The sequence below is a fragment of the Nilaparvata lugens genome, chromosome 1 (assembly GCF_014356525.2).
Source record: "Nilaparvata lugens isolate BPH chromosome 1, ASM1435652v1, whole genome shotgun sequence".
Classification (NCBI taxonomy): Eukaryota; Metazoa; Arthropoda; class Insecta; order Hemiptera; family Delphacidae; genus Nilaparvata; species Nilaparvata lugens.
In genome coordinates, this window is record NC_052504.1 from 34,328,806 (window position 1) to 34,339,089 (window position 10,284).

Consider the following 10,284-nt stretch of genomic DNA (forward strand, 5'->3'; position numbering starts at 1 on the left):
AAACGGCTCTAACGATTTTCTTCAAATTTATACCATGGATAGCTCTTTATAAGCCCTATCGACTGACATGAGTCTCATTTCTGGGAAAATTGCAGGAGCTCCGTAGTATTCTTGAGAAAGATGGTGGATAATTACTAAAAAACCAAGTTTTTAACAATTTTCTCAAAAATGACTTGACTGATTTTTTTCAAATTCATACCCTGTATAGTTATTCATCAGCTCTATTAACTGGCATGAGTCTCCTTCCTGGGAAACTAATGGGGGGTCCACCCCATCCTTGAGAAATGGACTTATTAACCTCCTTCTTCTGCATGAGGTAGGTAGGTAGAGCAGTTCATAAAAAGAACACATAGTCGAGATATTTTCAATCTGTAGAACAGCTGTTTTGACGACTTTTAAAAAATATCATCGAATTTCACAATTCATACAAAGGAAAAAGTACTCTGAAAACAATTATATAAACACATATACAGTAGTCTGATCATAGTTTCAAATAATATGTTGTTGACAATCGTCATTATGTTATTCCCCTAAATTATTCTCCTTCAAGAATGGGGTTTAGGCCTACCATACACGTTTCGATCGGTCTTAAGGCCCGGACTCTTCAGTCCGGGTCTTAAGGCCGATCGAAACGTGTATGGTGTCGCCTCAAGATGAAAAGTGATCTCAAGGCCGGATTTCGGCCGCACTGGAATCAAGTGAGGCCCGGTCTCAAGACTGATTAATTTTAATTGCTCTTGAGACGGAACTGAATGTGAATGGGGAAACCTAAGGCCAAAACACCCACTCTTCCCCCTCTGCCATATTTTCTACCCTCGATAACACGTTTTGCATGTATTATGGATAGCAAAATCATTCTAAAAATCGATTTCTTGAGAAATCAATTATACCCTTGGTCAACATGTTTTGCACGTGTTATGGACAGTGAACTCTAAACTAACTGGAACGGGCTGTCCAATGCTTAGCTACAACCAAAAGTGTGTAAGGCGGAGTGAGTGAGACAGGCATACCGTGTGGGATTCCCTTCTCTCTCGTACTCATACATTCAAGCAGGCTGTTGCAGCTCTTGAGTACGATTTTTCATTTTTAAAGTTTTAAAACGGATTTGAATGAGTATTAGGGCTATTAGTATTAGATCACAACCTTTTCTCTTAAATATTGTGATGTATTTGTAGTGAAATGCGTAGAATTGAATAAAAATACGACCGAAAAATGGTGATGTATTGTGTTGCATTTGGATGCAAGAATGGGCATGTGAAAGGAAATGAAATACCATTTCACAGGTAAGTCAAACATTTTTATTCTGTTAATTAATTTGAAGAAATCTTTTTGTTTTACATACATTTCCAATACTTCTTCCTATATTGATCAGTTTATTTGACCAAAAATGAAACAACAAATTTGGTTATATTCCTAGTAAGTTATACCGTACTGTGATAGTTTCTATGTTTATTGAAAATTTCGACCCTCTTTATAGCATCTAAAATAAAAAAACATAGTTGAAGAACAAATTAATCCTTATTCAAAAAAGAATAAATAATATCTGATGCAGAAATTGTGAATGTTTCCCTACAAAGACTATCATTATTTATTCTATACACATTCTATGTATGATGTAATTTATGGATATAAATTTGGTTTTAAGCATCAGCATATAATAAATATAGTATATTTATCATAATATTTGTATACAGTATATTATGTAGGTACAGTAGGCGTATCATACATTTTATGTATAATGTATAATATAAATTTAGTGTAAGTAGCAGCATATAATACTAATAGAATCTGATAGTATAATACTATAATCTAATAGAATCTATAAGTACGAAAAAATAAACATTTAATGAATTTTGTGTAAACACAGCTTTACAATAATGATTAATAATTCTGTGTTATCATCATGAGATGACATAATTTATTTTAGGTACCTACTTTTATTTTGAAAAATATGATATTGCTATCAGCTGAATTGTAATTAATTTTTGAAATCTTCCCATTTCAAATAAATTTAATAATCGTTCAATTTACAATTATAAAATAATTTTATGTGTATAATTATATGTGTATTATTGTTTATATAATTTATAATTATAAAATAATTATTATTTAGAATATTTTACTGTTTGCTTATCATATGGTCATAATTATAATACAATTGATATAATGTTTCTTCATAGATTTCTTTGCATCATTTCTGAAACTCCCACACTGATTTGAAATGTTATCAGAATACCTAGTATATTGCTATCATTACATAATTTAATAATCCTGTGTTATTGAATCATCATAATTTATTTTATTTACCTACTTTTATTGTGAAAAATATGAGATTGGACTATGAGCCTGTTTTTTTATTCCCAATCATTTCATGACAGTTTATATTTGTCCTTGTTAAATAAATAAATAATACGCTTCTCTAAAATCTGGCCCAAAGTTATTCCCATGCTTGTGAAAAGTTGACTACTGTTAAAACTACTGCAGTCACAAATAAAAAAATTCTTTTCTTCATTAATATTCAACCTATTTCATTATTTTTGCTCTCAAAAAGTTAACAATCAACTGCTTAATAAATGAAAAATAACGCTTCCATGGAATAAGACATACAATATAGAAATAAAATAGAAATTGAGACTGTGCAATTCATTCTCCCATAAGAGCCAATGCATAACTAAAGGAACGAATCCCACAGCAATGCGGGTTGCCTATCTTTACCAGCTGCCTCACTTTTTTTGTGTTGCTAGTCCATTCCAGTTAGTTTAGAGTTCACTGGTTATGGATGGCAAAATTATTCTAAAAATCGATTTCTTGAAAAATCGATTTCTTAAAAAATCGATTATCGAAAAAAAGAAATCGATTTCACAAAAAATAGATTTTTTGAGAGAGTCGATATTCATTTTTCATCCCCAGTTTCAGCCTCAGTGTGAGTAGGAGAAAGTTAACAGTCACAATAAAAACCGGTTTTTTCAGGAACCGAATACTGCGCTGATCATCCCCTAGTATTACACTATCCCCTGAAGTAGAACACTATTCTACTTCAGAGTGAGTGGAATAGTGTTGAGGAATCAACACATCCCCCAAGCAGTAGGGTCAGTGTGTGTGTGTAGTAGTGTGGTGTTTTTGGAGTGTGGCATCACATTCCGCTGAATAAATTATTTGCTGAGGCTGGTATGATAATATATGATTATCATATTCCTATTTTCATATTATAATATTCCTATTATCATAGTTGTAGTTGATCACATGAAATGAGTTAAAAATTAGATTTCGTATTTTCCTCCCTGTTCAAATATGGTAATAGTGATATGATCAACTAAGATAATAGAAATATTACTGTGTAATACCTGTCTAGTCCTGTCCTAGTAGTGCTAAAAAAGTTTCAGGGTTGAAGGATTGAAGGAAATTCAACTTTTATGATAAAATTGATAACATCGTGAAGATTTGTCTTTTGAATATAACTTCTCCCAGAATCATGGGGCATTGTAATGTGTAACAATATTATATCAAATTAACAGAGAGAATGTCTCCTTCTATTGGTGTCTGGATGATTTTTATCCGACCCATAATAATTTTTTAATTAATTATTATGTTTGTCAACGTCAATACATTGTCAATTTTTCATGTGGCATTATTGCTTTCCTCATCACAGAGTCTTGTTTTGAAATTAATGGGGTGACCATCTATATAATAAGAGAGAGTAGGGTTGTGTTTGTTTGTGTTTTCGTTTGTTCATTTGTTCGCATCAAAACATGTCAACTTGTGGATTGCATACCAGAAAAACGGGAATGATTTAGATCTCCAAATTTTGAACATAGATTCTAAAAATATCAATCTCGTGCACCTGGAAATTTCAATTTTCCTTCTAGATTTTTCAGATTAATGTTCAAATTCATCTTTGCTACCGTAGGCTACATGAAGTTCCATAGCCCAAAGTGTGTCTTTTTATGAGCAGGTTATAAGTCTACAATTTACGAACGTCGATGTAGCGCCGCGGTAAAACGCTTGCTTGGTTCCTCGGTTTGAATCCCCGATGCTTCCCATTTTTTTTTCTTAATTTTTTCCCTCGAAACGTATTATTATCAATTATTTTTTGAAGGAATTTGTTTTCATTACTATTGAACTTGGACTTTATCAACTAATTATTTTTAATGTAAAATTTTGCCACCAGTACAAATGAATTGGACATAGTCTTCATGCTGTAGGCCTATAATTGAATTTCATAAGAAAAACATGAATATCACAATAAAATAAGTAATAATTTATATTCTTCAGTTATAATGTACAATCAGACACAAATTCCCAGTGAAACGAGTATTTTAGGTATTTTGTTTGGAATTGGGAAAACAAAAGGCTGCCTGATTCAAATTGAGGAGGATCCTAATCAAACTAAAATTTATTGATGTATTGGAAAAATCAATATGATTCTGTGAGGTTTCCAAGTATTATGTATTCTTCAGTTTTCTATACTATAATAAAGGAAAGAACTGGCTTATACAAGTAAGGAATAGGGAATTATGTTTGATGCATCATCACGTCTGAAATATACTCAACTGATTAATTTGAAATTTTGCATATAGATTCTTCATTAACCGAGGATGATTGTTGGCCTATTTTCAAATTTTGATTTTTTATTACGTCAAGTTTTCATTTTGCAGTATTAAAATAGACAGACCCTTGCAAAGCACGGGTTACCTACTAGTTCTCAATAATTCCAAAAAAGTTGGCTCATCCATTCTTAGATAGTTTTTCAAATCTTTTGGATGACATTTCAACTCTGTCAATAAATTTACGTGGGTGAACTTCGTCCTCTGAAGCCATGACTTCGCCCACATGCTCCTTTTCAGTTTTTTCTTTTGGACACTGCACAAATTATAACAGCAATTGCTTGTAGGTCCACAATAGATGACATGTCGTCTTGAACTGAATTTACTATCACAGAATGTATTGCACTAAAATTTGACTAAAATTGCACTAAAATATTTCACAAATCTGCACAAACGCCCCCCCCCCCTTCCAATAGAGCTACCGCGCTACTGGAACTGGATATGGTACTGGATACGCAACGGCCCCAAGGCCGATCGGTGCGTGAGTGGGGAGACCGCCATTGAGGCCCGGCCTTAAGACCGGGACTGAAGAGTCCGGGCCTTAAGACCGATCGAAACGTGTATGCCTTACAGTTCAATGAGCAAGGAAGTTGCTGTGAGTGCGCCACACCAGATTTTTTTTAATATTAATGATCATCATCCTGGCTCCACTCAATAGAAAAATTCTATTGACTGAGCCGTTGACTGCTTGACCAGTTACTCGAAATTGATAGTTGAATAATGATGAATAAAATGGAATACTAACGTTGATATTTTATATTGAAATGGAATTATTATTTATATATTTTTTTGAAAGAGTATGGATACTTTAATAAATTGAGCTTTTATACACCAGCAAGTTTTAAAATCAGTTTCCGCTAATGGTACAACAAACAATAAACAAGAAAACAAACATGTTGTCTGTGGATTTCCGCGAGTAACCAAGCTTGTCATGTGCGTGAAGTGACCCATAGTGAGGTCCACGAGTCCACGTAATAATGGCAGTGGAGAAAGATAGGAGAAAAACGTTGCCAAGTCTCTCCATTTTGCCACTGACTGTACACAGGTGTTACTCATTTCATCCCATTAAATTAATCTGATAATAATTATCATTTCCTTGATAAAATAATCAATTTAATGTCAAATGAATCAAGAGAATATATTTTTTCATAATTTGATTCAAAAATTTGATTTCATGACTGAGATCAGTTTTTATTTTTATACAAACCTGAAATGGCGGCTAATTTAAAAAGCTGTGATACAACAATCTTAATTTCAAATTGACAGAAGTTGAGTTATTTGGTAGGAATTCTATTCCAATTTCTTTTAAAAAATAATAGAAAAATAGAAATACTATTGAAAAATGAGTAATTACAATAGATAAATTCTGAAATAACTTTTCAATATTATTATTTGTACCGGTACGAGTAGGTCTAACCAATACGGGTAGGCTAACTGACGAAGCATGGATGAAGTCTAGAATGGTTAGTTATCAACTTTTAAAATGTCATTTCAGGTATTTTAATTTGTGTTTCTCATACGGTAATGTTTAGAAATTATTTCATTGTTTCAAAAATATATTTTAAATCAATTATACTACTTGTGTACTCATGTATTTTGATAGAATGAAAAAAAATGGCGGCTGAGAATTGTTTGTTCATTTTTGTACAGTCACTGTCAAAAGTAAATATAAAATATTCTGGCAAATGGACAGCATTTCAAAGCGAGAGAGAGATAGTGCTATCTGTTTTGTTTTTTGATAGAAAAGGACAGCAACAGTATTGTCAATCGTATACTGCCATTAATGTGGACCTCACTCTTCGACCATTAATATGATAGACACGGCTTCCCAATACCTCCACAATACATTGGGCAGAAGCAAACATAAACAGCCGTATGACGTCACATGAAGGAGCAAAATGGCTGGATATTCTTGTACGGTATAGGCACGCTATCATATTTTTGTATTTTAATCAATTACCAGATGGTGATTTCTTTAAAAAATGGTGAGAAGTTGCTGTGCATATAACTGCACGGAGAGTGATAAAAAAGGAAGTGGGATTTCTTTTCACAGGTAAGTAATTATCTAAGTTTTTCAAATTAGGCTCAAGTTATCATTCAATAAGTCAATGTTAATGAAGAATGCAAACGTGAATTTGCTTGTTGTCCTTGTATAGAAAGGTATTTCAATGCCTGCAGCCGATTTACAGATTCTAAATTTTATAATTTGATTTTGTATTATTAATGTTATGTGCCTAATTTCTATAAGTAGTCTAGTTTTTAAGCTCTTTATCTACTCATCTAAATCTTCATGAAGAATGTACTTTTCGCTGGCCTAATATTAATTCTGATTGTAATATAATTATATGTAGTGTTCTAGTTTTGAAAATATTATTCATCATAGTAGATAGCCAGATCACTGCCTTTATCAATGCACTTAATAATAATTCACAAAAGTTCTATGGACAAAGTTGTAGAATTAAGCGTTCCTTCAGCTCAATGAAGCTGAATATATTAGTATTTTTAATATTACCGTATGTACCTACTTAATTTTGATAAGTAATTTTTCATGCTCTCCATCTACTCTTCTGTTAACATATCTGTAAACTACTACTCTATTAATCATAGAATGCAATAAATTATTGTTACTGCCGATATATTATTTTCTACAAAGAAATTATATCATGATTATTATATTATATTGATATAATATAATGTAGTAATAATATTTCAATATTGATATGTTCATTCAAATCATCCAATCCCTAAACCTTGTATTCCAGTTTTTTACCATCATAATTTTATTGTGTTTCTATGTGTGATAAGAAAATCTGTTGTGTCTAGGTCGAGAATTCAAACTCAATGTCAATATCATTCTTTTGAACAGGCTCAAGATTATGTTATTGATTGTGTACATAACATGCAATAATTCCTGAATTTTCAATAAGTCTATTCATACTTGTTCATAGATTCAAGAAGCAAGTTATTATCGGCTTGATAAAGCCCTGAAATAAATCTCAATACAACATAATCTGTTTAAATACGTTCACTAGGCAATATAAACATAGGCTTTACGTATGCAATTATATGAATAAATAATGGATAAATTAACTTCCATAATTAATTTTTCAAATAGAATAATAAATCAGTTCAAATTCTGATTCAGAAGCTATGAAAGTGCTCATTTAGCATAGGCTGATTATGGCGTGTAGTTCGAAGGCTCTCTCATGTGACGTCACACACCCAATTCATGTTTGCTTCAGCGACTACGCTCAAGCCGTGTCTATTATATTAATAGTCAAAGACCTCACTATAGCTTGTCGTCGTCCCAGTTCAACGAAATAGCCCAATTCGTCCCATTTTTTTTTATTGTGATGGTTTTAAGGGCTGGTGATACTCTGTGACCCCTAGAAAAAATATTGATAGATAAAGATGGATTTTATAATATGATTAAAAATTAAATTTTTTATCTAAATATGAGAAAATGTTTCTAGATGTGCAATTGAACTAAAGAAAACAAATTTCATTCATGTTTTGTATGATTATGTCAAAAAAGAAACAGCTGCTTGATACTCGAGTCGCCTTAAACGGTGTACACACGTACGTTTGCCTCGGGTGAGCATACGTGTATGGGCTTGCATTCGCACGTGTGGACACTGTTCGCTGAGGCATGTGGGCGAACCGGAACCCTGTCGGTATTTTGGCGTGCTCAAAGGCGCCTCGGGCGAGCATTGAATGTACGTGTGGACGCGATTTTGCCATACGGGTGAGGCAAAACGTAAACATTGAAGGCGTCATAACCTAATTCCAATGAATTGGGTTAATGAATGACAAATCAAATTGTGATCCAATAACTAATTGTAAATTGTAGGATTTTTGTAATTTTGTAGGATATGTGGATTGTCAAATATTTAAATAGAAACATGCATGGATATATAATTTGTATCAAGATTAACAAATTTAGAACTGCATAATTTAAGTGAAAAAAGCTTCTCTAAAGGGTTCCTACAAGAAAGTATAGCTCAAATATTATTTTACTGTGGCTATCATCAAATCATCTTGTGTTTGTTCCATGTTATCAATCAGAGTTGTTAATTAAAATTGTAATCTTCAATATGATATTATACGTTTTAGATAGCTAGGCTATCTATAGAGAGATTTATTCAAACTTTGAACTAGTATTCCCTTAAAGGTAAATTTTGAAGCTAATCTTTTGGAGAATCTTGTTTCGTCATGTGTATGAGCAGAGTTAGTTTAAAATGGGCAGAAATTTAGTCTTTGATTCAATTCATGGCTAATTTCCTTAAAGAAGACTGTCAATTTTGTGAGACAGTGTTAAGTGCTTTGATTAAGTCATCAAAACTTCTGGAATTATTGTAGAAATTTTCTTTTTTTGAGATTCAGAATAGATATTGGAAACCAACAAATGAATCGGCTAATGCCAAGAATCTCAAAGTTAGAGCCAATCGTTCTTGTGGAGTTATTGATTCCCTCATGATGATATCATTATTGTTTAGATAACTAGTTGAATTGGATTCAGTAACTTATATTAACAAGATAATATTTTGACAACCTAATAAAGTTTGAACTGTCAATCTTATGTCATGTAGCAATTTATTTCCTTACTTCAACCTACAATCGTTTAACCCACCAACATCGTTTGTCAAGTTTTATTTTTGATTTTATTATATAAGTCATTGAAATAGAATGATACTGCTGCAATTTGTGATAACTATCTTCAATGATGAAATGACGCCATTGTTGTCATGTGGAAAATCTACATCTACCATGTCTTCGTGTCGTCTGCAAATCAGATAGCTTTTTGAATGCCGAGGCAAACGTGGATCGCGTCCACAAGGACGTACAGTGAATGTTGAGGCATATGTACATACGATTGTTCGCGCGAATCTGTACGGACGTGTGTACAAGGCTTTAAGAAACGCGGATTTCACTAGCAGACTTTGGTGTCGGAAACAGTGATAAGACAGAGCTACCAACTAAACCTGGTAACCGCTACTGTAGCGGATGGATAGCAGTTCTTGTTAGCTGTTACCTTCTTATCACTTCCTATTCCTACTTAACCGCGAATTTTTAATTTCAATCACGAGATTCATACATTGCGAATTATATTAATTTACTAGGAATAAATTTGTTTGATGGATGAATTACGAGATTTTATTTGATGAAGTAGGCTAAGTTTTGTAGCTTGATGAAAAATTAATAGTCGAACCTGTCATTTGAAAAATCAAGCAATAAAGTATGCTGTTACGACCATGCTGAAATGAACAAAAAATATGATTTGACTGACAAAATTTATCTTTTGATAGTTATTGAGATTTTTCAAATGCCAGGTTCGATTATTATTTTTCATCAAGCTACAAAACTTAGCCTACTTCATCAAATAAAATTGAATGATGGTGACTAATTCCTAGATAAATAATATCCTTCCTTATTTATCCAGCATATTGTTGAATTGAAAATTAGAAAGATCTAAGCAAGTAAATAAATAACATTACATTTTTAAAAAAATCTGGTGTGGTACACTCACACAACTTTCCTTGCTCATTGAACTGTAAGCCTCATTCTTAAAGGAGAATAATTAAGGGGAAAAATGTCATTGAAGGCCGTTACCAGATGTTTCTAAGCACTACTAAAAAAACACGCCTGATCGCACAAATATGACCCTCTGGCTGGATTGGGA